The sequence below is a fragment of the Venturia canescens genome, chromosome 11, assembly GCF_019457755.1.
Source record: "Venturia canescens isolate UGA chromosome 11, ASM1945775v1, whole genome shotgun sequence".
NCBI lineage: Eukaryota > Metazoa > Arthropoda > Insecta > Hymenoptera > Ichneumonidae > Venturia > Venturia canescens.
In genome coordinates, this window is record NC_057431.1 from 3,515,777 (window position 1) to 3,529,729 (window position 13,953).

The 13,953-nt window shown below is 35.1% G+C and overlaps 2 long non-coding RNA genes across 9 annotated transcripts; one reads left to right on the forward strand and one right to left on the reverse strand.

Annotated features, from left to right (window-relative positions):
- Nucleotides 1-6,293: 6,293 nt before the first annotated feature.
- Nucleotides 6,294-9,156, reverse strand: LOC122417820 (uncharacterized). Of its 8 annotated transcripts, XR_006262375.1 has the most exons (5): nt 8,177-8,855; nt 8,001-8,099; nt 7,845-7,894; nt 7,618-7,775; nt 6,294-7,477 (listed from the first exon to the last, which is right to left on the reverse strand). It is a non-coding gene; the product is annotated as an uncharacterized lncRNA (long non-coding RNA). The 8 variants fall into 8 exon arrangements; XR_006262370.1 differs by adding an exon at nt 9,020-9,156 and having other exon boundaries at nt 7,618-8,301; nt 8,520-8,560; XR_006262373.1 differs by adding an exon at nt 9,020-9,156 and having other exon boundaries at nt 7,618-8,430; nt 8,520-8,560.
- Nucleotides 9,157-11,747: 2,591 nt separating this feature from the next.
- Nucleotides 11,748-13,741, forward strand: LOC122417819 (uncharacterized). The gene is made up of 5 exons (XR_006262368.1): nt 11,748-11,957; nt 12,097-12,434; nt 12,551-12,724; nt 13,029-13,286; nt 13,461-13,741. It is a non-coding gene; the product is annotated as an uncharacterized lncRNA (long non-coding RNA).
- The last annotated feature ends 212 nt before the right edge of the window (nt 13,742-13,953 follow it).

The window sequence follows — 13,953 nt, forward strand, 5'->3', positions numbered from 1 at the left end:
AACGCCAATTATTAAAAGGTCGCGACCGTAGTTTCCAATAATTTTCTATATTTGCATTATCAATAAAAAACTTCAAAATATAAAAAAAAAATGAGATCGTTTTCTGAAGTTGACAAATATAGTGAATGAAATACGATTCCTATATAGTTGTCACGTCTCGCAAAAAGAAGTGAAATCAGTAAATATTAAAACTTCAAAAAGTAAAAAAGGCACGCCAAGTATTAAAAGGTCGTGACCGTCGTTTTAAATGATTTTCTATATTCGCATTGTCAATAAATAAATTTAAAAAAATGTTCAACTGTGAAAAAATATGAGATCTATTGTAACATATACAGTGAATGAATTACGTTTCCTGTAAGAATTCAGAACTTTGGAAATAAAAAAAATAATGAGATGATTTTCTAACGTAGCCAAGTACAGTGAATGAATTAAGGTTATTGTGGAATTCATTCGTGTACACTTTTAGCCCTAATCCCTCACTTATTCAGAAAAATTTTCCAGCAAACGTCACAGAGCAACAAAGGTTTCTCGAATGATTCTGCAATTATTAAGAGATTATCATCTGTTTTTATGCTAGCTCGGATTATAAACTTAAAACAGTTTACGCGTACAAGTGCATGCATTGTATCTATACGATGAACTGCACAAATTCATTTTCAACATTACACACAAGCTTGGCGTGCATGGTTTTCAATCGGAAGCTCGGCGAAGGAATGCCTCATCCGTCCATATATTTGAAGAAAACTTGATGATCCTCTCATGTAATTGTTTTTTAATTTGCCATCCCTTTTCCATCCAACTATTTTATTGAGTAGTTCGACGTGAAATCCCGCGCTGTGTACACAAAGAAAAATATCTATTCTTGACTAGTTTGACTGATAAATTCATTACTCCAAATGTTTCGTATTCAACGCGTTTTCTTTTCTCAAATCAATGTTTACACAGCTTACTTCTTTGTTCATCCATTTCAATACTTGTGTAATTCATCCAATCATCTGCCCATTTGGTAAAAAAAGAGTGTACGGACAAACGAGTGAAAGTGACGCGTGGATAAATTAAAATGCGTATGGGCATGAAAGAATGGCCGTATCTATCCGTACAAGATAAAGGCATATAAAGGGATTGATTGATTTCATTTCTTTATCCGTTCGTTTAATTGTTCAATTTTATCCACAAATTTCACCCATCTGTATTGTTTACCAAATCATTATATAACAGGGCCCCTCTTATTTTATTGGGGGATCGGTTTTTTTCACACTCGTTCATACAATTCTAATTAATTTTTGTTTTCATAGTAAATTTGAACAATTGTATCTTCCCGAGCTTCCGATTGAAAACCATGCACGCCAAGCTTGTGTGTAATGTTGAAAATGAATTTGTGCAGTTCATCGTATAGATACAATGCATGCACTTGTACGCGTAAACTGTTTTAAGTTTATAATCCGAGCTAGCATAAAAACAGATGATAATCTCTTAATAATTGCAGAATCATTCGAGAAACCTTTGTTGCTCTGTGACGTTTGCTGGAAAATTTTTCTGAATAAGTGAGGGATTAGGGCTAAAAGTGTACACGAATGAATTCCACAATAACCTTAATTCATTCACTGTACTTGGCTACGTTAGAAAATCATCTCATTATTTTTTTTATTTCCAAAGTTCTGAATTCTTACAGGAAACGTAATTCATTCACTGTATATGTTACAATAGATCTCATATTTTTTCACAGTTGAACATTTTTTTAAATTTATTTATTGACAATGCGAATATAGAAAATCATTTAAAACGACGGTCACGACCTTTTAATACTTGGCGTGCCTTTTTTACTTTTTAGGTCGATACGCAATGATAAAGGAACCATATGAATTGGATTGTAAACATTTCGATTCGCAAAGTGAAATTCAAGATTACCCCCTTAATTTTTTTGATCCGAGGAAAACCAAAAAACACGTCCATTTTTTTTGTTCTGCAAAATGGCATTTCTTTTATTAAAATCGGATTGTAAGTTTTTATTATACGAAAAAATTCTGAATATTCGGAAGTGGTTTACCCCTTTGCAGTAAGGGTGCATAAGAAGTTGGACATGTCATATAGGTTATTTGACATGCAGAACATTTTGCAATGGGTTTTGTTTCGATCGGTTGGGTGCTTCCATATGAAACACTCCACCAGATGCAAAACATGCCCAACTTTGGGGATTGATTTCACCCCTTAAAAATAACTTTCGGCCGATAAAAAAAATACGTGTTTCTTATTTTTTGATAAGCTACATTCTATGAAAAGAATACTAAAACTGGAAGAGGCCAGTGCTCAAAACAAAATTTGATATTTTAAGGGTGTTTTACCCCCTTAATTTTTTTGATCTGAGGAAAACCCGAAAACACGTCGATTTTATTTTTTTTTGCTCTGCAAAATGGCGTTTGTTTTATTAAAATTGGATTGTAAGTTTTTATTACACGAAAAAATTCTGAATATTCGGGGGTGGTTCACCCCTTTGCAGTAAGGGTGCATAAGAAGTTGGACATGTCATATAGGTTATTTGACATGCAGAACATTTTGCAATGGGTTTTATTTCGATCGGTTGGGTGCTTCCATATGAAACACTCTACCAGATGCAAAACATGCCCAACTTTGGGGGTTGATTTCACCCCTTAAAAATAACTTTCGGCCGATAAAAAAAAATACGTGTTTCTTATTTTTTGATAAGCTACATTCTATGAAAAGAATACTAAAACTGGAAGGGGCCAGTGCTCAAAACAAAATTTGATATTTTAAGGGTGTTTTACCCCCTTAATTTTTTTGATCTAAGGAAAACCCGAAACCACGTCGGTTTTTTTTTATTTTTGCTCTGCAAAATGGCGTTTGTTTTATTAAATTTGGATTGTAAGTTTTTGTTATACGAAAAAATTCTGAACATTCGGGGGTGGTTCATCCCTTTGCCGTAAGGGTGCATAAGAAGATGGACATGTCATATGGGTTATTTGACATGCCAAACATTTTGCAATTGGTTTCGTTTCGATCGGTTGAGTGCTTCTATATGAAACACTCTACCAGACGCAAAACATGCCGAACTTTGAGGGTTGATTTCACCCCTTAAAAATAACTTTCGGCCGATAAAAAAAAATACGTGTCTCTTATTTTTGGATGGACTATAACATAGAAAAAAATTATCAAAATCGGAGGCGGACACTAAAGTACCTTTCCTTGTTAGATACGAACTATGTATCGACAAATGATGATAAAGGTTAGAAATATACTTGTGATAGCGTTTGAGTTGAAAAGAAAAAGTGATGGGCGTTTAGCGTAATGCTAGGACGTAACACAGTGACGATCCTAGCCTCAAAAAACTGCACGGAAAACAGATTATTATTAATATAATCTCAGGAAATCTAATAAATCTGAAAAAAAATTGACATTATTCAGCAAGCCTTGCTCATGTTGCCCAAAAAATTTCATATTTTTAGCATCATTTTTAACGAAGATATCACTGAATGTGTCTTGACTTCCATAAGATTACATGTTATTTGGCCCAAATTGTTATTGATTTTTCTCAGCAACGACGCTCCTAAACTGTCTGAAAATTTAACTGATTTTTTTTTACACTTCACTTTATAAGATGCAATCGGTTTAAAAGCGGTGACATCATTTTCATTCTAATGCCTCAACTTCCTTAAGACGTATTTGAACATCATTTGTACCGATCCAATCGAAGTTGAATGTTGTGAATAATACCAGGGGATCCTGAAAGTCGGAGGGGAATCGATTCTTTAAAGTGTGTACCTTGTTGAAGTAACGAATGACTTTCATGTGAATTTTTAATGATTTTATTTCCATTAATTTTTTAGTAATTTTGATAAAACGTTGTGAGTCCGACAAGGATTCTCAACGCTCATTTGTCGCCGGAGATTATATTTCGAATAACTGATGAATACTTGACCTCGAAGTGATATAATACATTTTAGTACTGAACGTAACTTCCGTTATGACTTTTTTTTCATTAACTTTTTTCGTGAAAATAATTATCATGAATTTCATTACAGTTTCCAATTTTTTCGATAAATATTCCAAATTATCAATAAAAACTTGGCCTCCAATTGATATCATACATTTTTATACTGCATGTATTTATTTTATTTTTCTTTACAGAATTTTTTTCTATTGTTTTTTATTTTTGTTGAATTTTTTTGAACTTTCCAATTTGCGTTTATTATTTCTATAGAATTTTTTTCCTGGTTCTGAATCTTTTTTCTATGTCATCCAAAAACAAGGGACCATCAATGTACTTGTCCCAACCTTTTTTTCCTTAGGGGAAGTTTATGGTTTGATATCACGCCTTTTTTCTCAAAAGTTCCTCATTTATGTTATGACGGTTATAGGATTTTAGTATAAAATTCTATGAATTATTTGCTTAGTACATTTTTATAGATTCCATTCTCATACGAACATTTTTTATGGGATAATCCTTTTCATGAAATTATCAGCAAATAAGGTGGAATTTTTTTCAATTTCGTTTTATTCAGAGAAAAGATAGTCTCGGCGAGAGCCTCAGGCCAGCAGACGACAGGGCTGTCAATGTACTTGTCCCGAGACTCTACCGAGTCTCTTGAACAGACGCATGAATTCTTGAATGTGTTGGGAACTTTTGCATAATCTTAAGCCCGTACAAAGTTTTTTCTCAGCAATTACGCCACTGATCATGCTGATTTTGGGTGGAATCGAAAGAGAATTTATTAATTAATCTTCAGTTCAATTTTCAAAACCTCAGATGACTCATAACTTCGGTAATTCAAAAAAATCACTTGCCAATTTTACCCCCACCACGGCGAATCGTTTTGTTCAGAGAAAGTATACTCGGCGAGAGCCTCAGGCCAGCAGACGACAGGGCTGTCAATGTACTTGTCCCGAGACTCTACCGAGTCTCTTGATACCCAACTCAATGTTTTATCAATCAATAAAGTTTGAAGAATAGTTATATAAATATTTTATATCACGCGGTATGTAAATGGACACTTTTGCGTACGCTTCGCCTACACAAAACCCCCATTTCCGCACCTCGTAATATAAAATTTCGTATAACACGCGTACGAAAAACTTTTTCGTCCTAGTGTTATAATGTACTATTGTGCATGCCATTTAATAAATTAAAGATGGTCATCGAATTGATAATAAATTTTGGTAAAAACTTTTTCAAAGTAAAAAAACGCCAAGTATGAAAAAGTGGTATTCCAGTAACAAATTGGCATTTTGGTTTCTAATTCGATAAAAATTGGAATCACAATTTTTCAATAGAATTCAACAATTATAATGGAATAAAACATCGTTGCAAATTTGCATACACGAATAGTAATCACTAGTAGTTATTTATGTTACTACTATTTTTTAAATTAATATTAGAATGACTATTTATTAACGGGATAATGAATCAAATAAAAAAAATATACAAAACAAAAGTACAGCATCCGATGGATTTTTTATTTACTTGAGTGTAACATCCAAAACATTGTTTCTTCCAGACCATTTTCGATGTTTTGTCGATGATACATTGTATGGTGCGTTGTATCAATGCCATCGCCAAATGAAAGCGCGCAATCATTATTGTTCCACGCGCGAAACCGTGAGCATCCATAGTTGTTTCTATTTCGTTCTACTTTTTATTTTTAATTTTTTTTCGTGTTGCTTCCCGTATTCAACAATAATTTTCTTATTTCCTTTCATATTTTTTTTGTGTTTCGAATTCATGATTGTCCGGTGCTCACGTTTTTAAACTCTTTTTAATCCATGGTGTTCATCAAAAGTTTCTGTTTTTATACGCGCGTAGTGTATTTTTAATTCGTAAGAGGCCCTTGTGCCTGTGGAAGAAGCCGTGCAAAGTTTAAAGAAGTTTATTTCTTACTTTACTACATCGGAACTGCCGAAGTATTCGGACAAAGTATGGGAAAAAATTAGTAAAGATCTTAATGACAGGTGGAAATCACATAACGTTTATAACAACGTAGTTCAGGATCGCCGGAATATCCTCTCTCTTGCACGAAAGGAAAAAGGTTTTAATATTCCATTGCCCAAAGATGAAACGGACACGAAATCTGTTACGAGTGCAAGCGAATCTACAACGTCCGGATGCGACGACGAGTCGTACGTCGATCAGAGAAATGCACCGGAAAAAGGTCAACAATTATTCACAGTGCAGCTCTCAAATGAAGAATGGGATGCAATAAGTCCTCCAAAGAGTACGTATTGAACATTTTTCCTTTCAGTTAAGGGAATATGATATTATGATAATACTAAATTTTACAAAATTTTTTAATGTTTTGAAGATGTTTTATTTTTTGAGATCTGACAATTGTGACTTTTCTAAAAATAAAATTTATTTATAAATGTCAACTGGAAAGCGCAAGAACTTTTCAAATAGGCATGATAAATGTTATTGAACCAAAATTTCACTTATATATGGCAGATGATATTTGACTAAATGATTAAACCATGTTTCATTACGTGAAATATTTTTAATAATTTTCTTTATATACCAATTTATAGGAAATTCCGTATTTTAGGCGCCTTTTTGTTGAAATTTAACTTAGTATATAATAAAAATTGTGAAGTATAATGAACTCGTAACAAAATAAGTTTCGCAGACAGCGCGTTTTCATTTTAGGGTTTTCAAATTTTTAATCTTGAATTTCTAGCCAATAGCGCTAATATTTTAGAAATTTTCACCCAAAATAAAATCTGGAAGAGAAAAAAACAGTTACTTGAATATGTATCAATGAGATTGCAATGTCAGATTGAAATTAAGTCAGAACACAAAAATATTGTCATTACAATTATTCAATATTGATTAACCATTTCAGTTCTCCCTTTTGGAAGTCAAGAACCTACGCTGCAGAAAGGAGTCTGGAATAATGTCATACCGATTGCTATTTCACATCAAACGAAAATCCCATGTGCATACGTTTTTAAACGTTCCAAGGTTTCAAAAGCTACAAGCTGTATGACTAATTTTGTCACAATTTGGGGTCGATGTAAATCAAAATCGTGTAGAAATAAGATCAAAGCTTACATCAAAGAGAAACCAGCCGATGACGACAGTGTTAAGCTCGAATTTTTAACGCGAGATACGCGGAATGATGCTACCCATGAGGTTGTGAAGCATCCACTGAATGGGAAATATAGAGAAGATGTTCAAAAAAATTTGATACATGAGGGTTCATCAAATTTTTGCAAACGCAAGGCACGCGAAGAGATGGTTCTTGGAGATAACGAGCCGCCGTACCTTCCAAATGTAACAGTGCTGCGTCAAGCAAAAAAGCAGGGTGTTGACAAAAATTTGGGACTTGACTCACTGAAAAAAAAAAGATCTCAATTCTTCGATTGAAGCCATATCAGAGCAGCCAGAATTCATGGGAAAAATTGAACTCATTGGATCATTTCCTTTTGTCGTCGTTTATCGCACTCCATCTCAGCTTCACGCATATAAGGAATACTGCAAAAAAACCACAAACAGCACATTAACGATTGATGCAACCGGCAGCTTAGTCAAAAGAATTGATCGGAACAATAAATCAAGATGCGGCCCAATTTTTTTGTACAGCATGGTAATTAATTTCGACAAGTTGACAATACCAGTTCATCAGATGCTGTCGGAAAGGCATGATGGACATTCGATAATGACGTGGATTTATCTTTTCATACGAACGGGTGCTCCAAAACCAAAAATAGCGATATGCGATTATTCAAAAGCTCTTCTCTATGGAATGTGCAGGGAATTTAACGAGACGTCACTGAAAAATTATATTCAGAAATGTTTTGAAAAATTAATAGCGAACGAACCAATCAATTTCCCTACTTACCTACGTGTTGATGTTGCACATATACTACATGCTGTTTCGAACTGGAAATGCTGGAGAGCCATTGCACACATTGGAGTTAAACAATTTTTCCTCAGATGTGTTGCATTCATGATACAAGTATCAGACGTGGAATATTTCAAGAAATTGTTGACTTACACATTTGCAGTTGCAGGTCAAAAATATTTGGATTCTACTGTAAAAATTTCAAGCAAGCAAAACAAGACTGATGAAGAAGTTTCATCCACAAATAGTGTCCTAGAAATCAGAAACAATCTTGAAACTTTAATGTCAAAAACAGGTATCGCCATGAGAAAGTTTGGATCCGACACTACCACAGACAGTGAACATCTCCGGCCGGTTGACGATCTCTACGATTATGTCAGAAATGAGTCCGATGGTAGTAAAGTAAAATCCATTGTAGAATGGGTTGACAAAATATTGACAACAGCTACTTCAACTGTAACAAATGGACATGAAATGAATGCGTTTTATGTACCTGCTTTCATTCCCTTAATGAAGAAACTTGCTGTAGAATTTCCAGTTTGGACAAACTGCACAACCCCTAAAATGGATGACAATGCTTCGTCTGCACCAATTGAAAGTTATTTCAATAATCTTAAATCAAATGTTTTGAAAAAAGGGCTACGACGCGCTGATAACTTCCTGGTTACTCACTTAAGAGACATAAGGTGGAAGTCTGCTTTTTGTCGCCAACACTGCAAGACACAAAAATGAAGAAACATTTGAGACAACAGTATCTGAAAAAATAGTATGTGAGGAATCAGCATTGGATGCAAGATGGTCTACACAATGTGTCCAGTTATTGTGAGGAAAAATCTGAATTTGCCAACGGTGTTATCTCGAAAAATGATGACGAAGATCAAGAAGGAATTGTAGATGTACCCGATGTATGGGATCATTCGTATGGTCGGAATGAAAAAGTACTTTTGACGCTTGCGATAGAGCCACAAAATGATGTTCCATGTACGAATAACGAGAAGATAAATGCGGATTCAACTAAAAAAAGTACATACTTTGGAGCATTACCAGAAATACGATATATTAACAGCCGAATTGATAAAAAACCTGCTACAAGTAAACAAAAAATGAAATCATGTTTTCTGGAAAATGGCTCAAAATTATCGCAGCCTGTTAAGATAAACAGGAAAACTTACTTCGTACAGTCAACTTGCACTTTCGACTCTGTGGCGCAAATATTACTATCAGGTGCTGTCGATCACCCAACTTACGACTCAGCAATTAAAAAATCCAGCAATACTATGCTTCAGTTTGTTTCCCAAACATTTAAACATTGAACCCTAGGGAAAAAAAGGTTAGGACAAGTAAATTGATGGTCCCTTGTTTCCTGATCATATCATGAAAAATGTGAAAAAAAAATTCCATAAAAAAAATTATCAAACTAACTGTACAGAATTTCAAAAGAACCATTAAAAAAAAATTCACAAATCCTGAAAAAACATTACATTAACAAAAATACAAATCAGTAATTATTTTTTTAAGTGTCAAAAAAATCAAATGAAACGTAAGAAATAAAAAAACGAAAAATCAAAATAAAATATTTTTAAAAAATCAATTGAAAAAAATTTCCATCTAAGTTACGTCCAGCATTAAAACTTATGGTATCAATTCGAGGCCAAATATTTAATGATAATTCAGAATATTCATTCCTACGGGTACCATCAGGAACTTGGAAAAGTTCTTATGAATCAAAAAAGTTACCATTTGAGTTACGTGCAGCACTTAAATTTATGATATCAATCGGAGGACAAGTGTTTTATTAGTAATTCCGAGTTTTAACATTATGAAATTGCTCTATAAGAAGCGTTTAAATCCAAAAAAAATCACATCAAAGGTATAGTAATTTGTTACACTATGTTGGCAGAGACTTGGAAGAAAATCGATTCTTCTCAGACTTTCAGGATTCCCTCGACGTCGATTTTAGATCGGTACAAATTATGTTTAAATATGTGTTAAAAGTACTTGTCCGGCCCATCACTATTTATTCAAATAAAAATCAATCATAGAAAAACGAAATTGTACGGCAGAATCCGGTTGAAAATTTATTCAAATGCGATTTATTATCAGTTCAATATTCTCAATAAAAGAATAGGTAAGTTCTTATACAGAATAGAATTTGATCGCCAGACGAAATAAAAAGGAAAAATTGCCCTCATTGCAGTATAAACTGCGAGGTTATAACAGAAGCTTGAACATATTTATTGTGCAAATTTTTTTTTATTGATCGATGGACAATCTCAGATAGACAGTTTCCAGCACCGTGACGGCACGGTGACTACGCGGCATGGTACGCGTGCCGTTACATACGCGTTATGTCTGTCCGAACATGACTGATTTCTAACGCCACGACGTAACGGCACGGCGTGCTTATACCGTGCCGTTACGTGCTGCATTCGCATACACTTCAGAAGCGGCACGGCAACAGCACACAAAAGCGTCACATGATGCAAGCATAGATGTTGCCGAGACTGCACAGTGCCGGCACGGTGTGTACGCTCTGTGGCGTCGAACGCTGCAGCGCTGAGCCTAATCGCGGTGCTGCTACCGCCCATCATCTAATGCAATGCAGCGCTTCGCTGTCTGCAGGGTCGTTGAACGGTTGAAATCATTTTTCAAGTCTCTATTCTCCATACGAGTCAAATGATAAAAGTTCTAAATCAAGAGACTCGGTAGAGTCTCGGGACAAGTACATTGACAGCTCTGTCGTCTGCTGGCCCGAGGCTCGCCGAGACTATATTTTCTCTGTAATAAAACGATTCGCGGTGGTGGGAGTAAAACTGGCATGTCGTTTTCTAAAATTGCAGAGCTCAGGAGATGTTTTATAAAGCAAAAATTGGTTTGGAGACTAATTTTCAAAATCCCTTTCGAATGAGCCCGAAACCAACACGATCAATAGCGTAATTGCTGAGAAAAAACTTTGCACAGGCTCAAGATTATGCAAAAGTTACTAACACATTTATGGATTTGCCGTGTCTGTATAGAACACCATCAAAGGCCTCTTGATGTCAGCTATAACCCATTTCTATGGAAGCTCGAGTCCCGGGATCCCGGCTACAGAAATAATGAGTTGTGATTGGTCAGGATACTCGCTGTACCGTTCCAGCGGAATAAAGTTTATGAATATATCAAGAGACTCGGTAGAGTCTCGGGACAAGTACATTGACAGCCCTGTCGTCTGCTGGCCTGAGGCTCTCGCCGAACTATCTTTTCTCTGAATAAAACGATTCGCGGTGGTGGGGGTAAAACTGGCATGTCATTTTCTGGCATTGCGGAGCTCAAGAGATGTTTTGTTAAGCAAAAATTAGTTTGGAGACTAAATTTCAAAATCTCTTTCGAATGAGCCTGAAACCAACACGATCAGTAGCGTAATTGCTGAGAAAAAACTTTGCACAGGCTCAAGATTATGCAAAAGTTACTAACACATTTAGAAATTTGACATGTCTGTATATAATAACCTCCGTTAACTTGGCCCCCCCATTTAATTATTTTAAACTTTCGTTAATGCAAATCGTTTGAGAGTCGTTAGAGAGAGTATGAGAGAAAAGGAAAATTGTTTGAGAGTGATTATTTTTTTCGTAAAAACGATTTTATTTTTTGGCGTGAAGCTGGCCCCCATTTTTTTTATCTCCTGGAAAAATGGACTTAGACGTTTCATTTTTTTTTAATCGTTTGAGAATCGTTTGAGAGAGATTGAGAGTGAAAGAAAATCGTTCGAGAGTTGATATTTTAATTGATATTAAATTATTTATAATTAGGTGATTTCACCTAGGGTCCCTAGAACTGGGACACTTCCGACGTGCGCAGCGGGTATGCGCAGTGCACTTGCGCAAGCACATGCTGTAATAACATGCATGTGAGCATGTGGGAGTGGGATCAGCTGTTTACAGCAGTCGACAATGATAAACGGATCAATCAACAAACCTACATTTTATACTAATATATTTTAACGTTTTCCAAGTAGGCTATCGATCAGATAAAATTAACTGCCGGACTGATTGATCGCTACAAAATATTAAAAGTTTTATCCCTTTTCACCAGCCAACATGCTGAGGATTCATTAAAATCAGTTATAAGGTAAGTTTTTTATTATATTTCCTCTTTGGAACAGCTTTACCAGCTGTTATCTCCAAACTCCTGCAATTTGCTCATTGTCGTGTTTCTTTGAGAAAATTTGAAAAAACATCCGAGAAAATTGATGGTCGTGCATTTACAGGAACGAAAACGTAGGCGAAAAATACTGGAGCAAAATGCAGGATTACGAGCCTTGCCCGCGTTTCGCTCATCAGCTGGTCTACAATTACGTGAAAAAAGTTCACTATTTGTTCGGTGGGAATCCAGGTCGTTCTTGCTTACCGAAATTACGTTCGACTACTTTTGGCAACTCCGCTCTGCCGACCATCCCGCAAACAAATATTACGAAAATGCAAATTAATCATACGAAAATATAAGTTCGAAAAACTCGCCATGACGGACAGCATCGAGGCTCTCTAGTATCTTCAAAATGAAGTTTCCGATATCATTGATAACGATAACGAGGAGCAAACCAAAGAGGTTTTTTTTATTCATTGAATAAGCGATTTTATGAAAAATGCAAATTTTCGTATCCACTAATTTCGTTATTTATAACATTTAGAGTTGATCAAAATTGTGTTTTTTTTCCAACACAGTTTCAACTACTGGCATCCGTCACATTCCGGGAACAGGAGGAAAAAACGCAAGAAAACTTCATGTCCGTCGAACCGAATTGTATGGCAAGTTGACAGAATTTTTTTCCGAATTGCTCACGCAGCCTCGGGACAATTTAATTGATTTATTGCCATTATGATGAACGAGTGAAACCGGTGAGATTTTTTATGAGCCATTTTCTCATTTAAATAAAAAAAAATAAAAAACACTACAAATATTTGACAATTCAACAATCCAAACCAATTGGTTATCGCAATATGTGTTTCAATCATTTACTAATCTCTTTCGTCGTACTTGAAGAAGAAACTGAAAAATTTGAATTCGAGTCAGAAAAATTCTCATTTCTTTTTGCTGGGCTACTTTTTTTTTTTTTTTTTTTAATTTTGTAAAGACAAAAAGTTATTGGAATACATTTATATTTTGGACTTATCATTGAAGAAAGAATTTTTTTCTAAATAGGGTAATCGACAACTCATTGGCGATTGACAATGATCAATTGAATCTGGAGTAGAGGAGATTAGTGAGCGGTTCAAAAGGAGCAGTCACTGCGTGGCTCAAGAATGTCCAAAATTATTGCGCAAAGGTCTTCTGGAGTTGTTCCCTGGCTGTGTCGAAGTGGCCTCACCGCAGTTTACCATTATAACTGTTGATCAAAAATTAAATGATCAAAGTCACCTGTGGAGCAGGAAAATGAAAACTGAGAAGCTGGCTATAGTCGTAAGTTTTTCCAGTTGTTACCAGCTTGCCGGCTGTTTTCTCCAAACTCCTGCAGTTTGCTCATTATCGTCTTTTTTTGAGAAAATTTCAATAATTCATCGTGAAATTTTGAAAAAACACTAATTTTGAACAATTGAAATCTAAACTATTCTTATATGCATTTTTTTTCCACAGTTACATAAATATTCTTGTGATTGGTGATTCATCATTGGCGAAATTTCAGCTGGATTTTGCACTGTTTCAAGAGCTATAGCAACAACCGGGCGAGGTTCGTTCGGGGCTGGTTTTAACAGCGGCTGGTACATCCGATCAAGAAGCTGGAGAACGTAGGTTGGAAGCTGGTGCTATGGTTTTTATGACTGCTGTAACTGCCAGCCATTGAATTACGAAGATGCACAATCCGAAGTTCAGCCTCCATCCTTCTACAAGGACGCTTCATCGTAAATTCAAGCTGGTATAGTTGAATATTTTATTCTGGAACTTCTTTGTTCATTTTTCAATTATCAATTTTCATTGTTTTATTCTCTGAAAAATTTTTCTTAAAGTTTTTATTTCGATTCATTTTGTTTGTAGGAAAATAATTTTAGAGTTGAGATATATGATAGTGAATTTATTCGGAGTGACGCTGAAGAGTAGAATTATGCAGTACTTCCTAAGGTATTGAAAG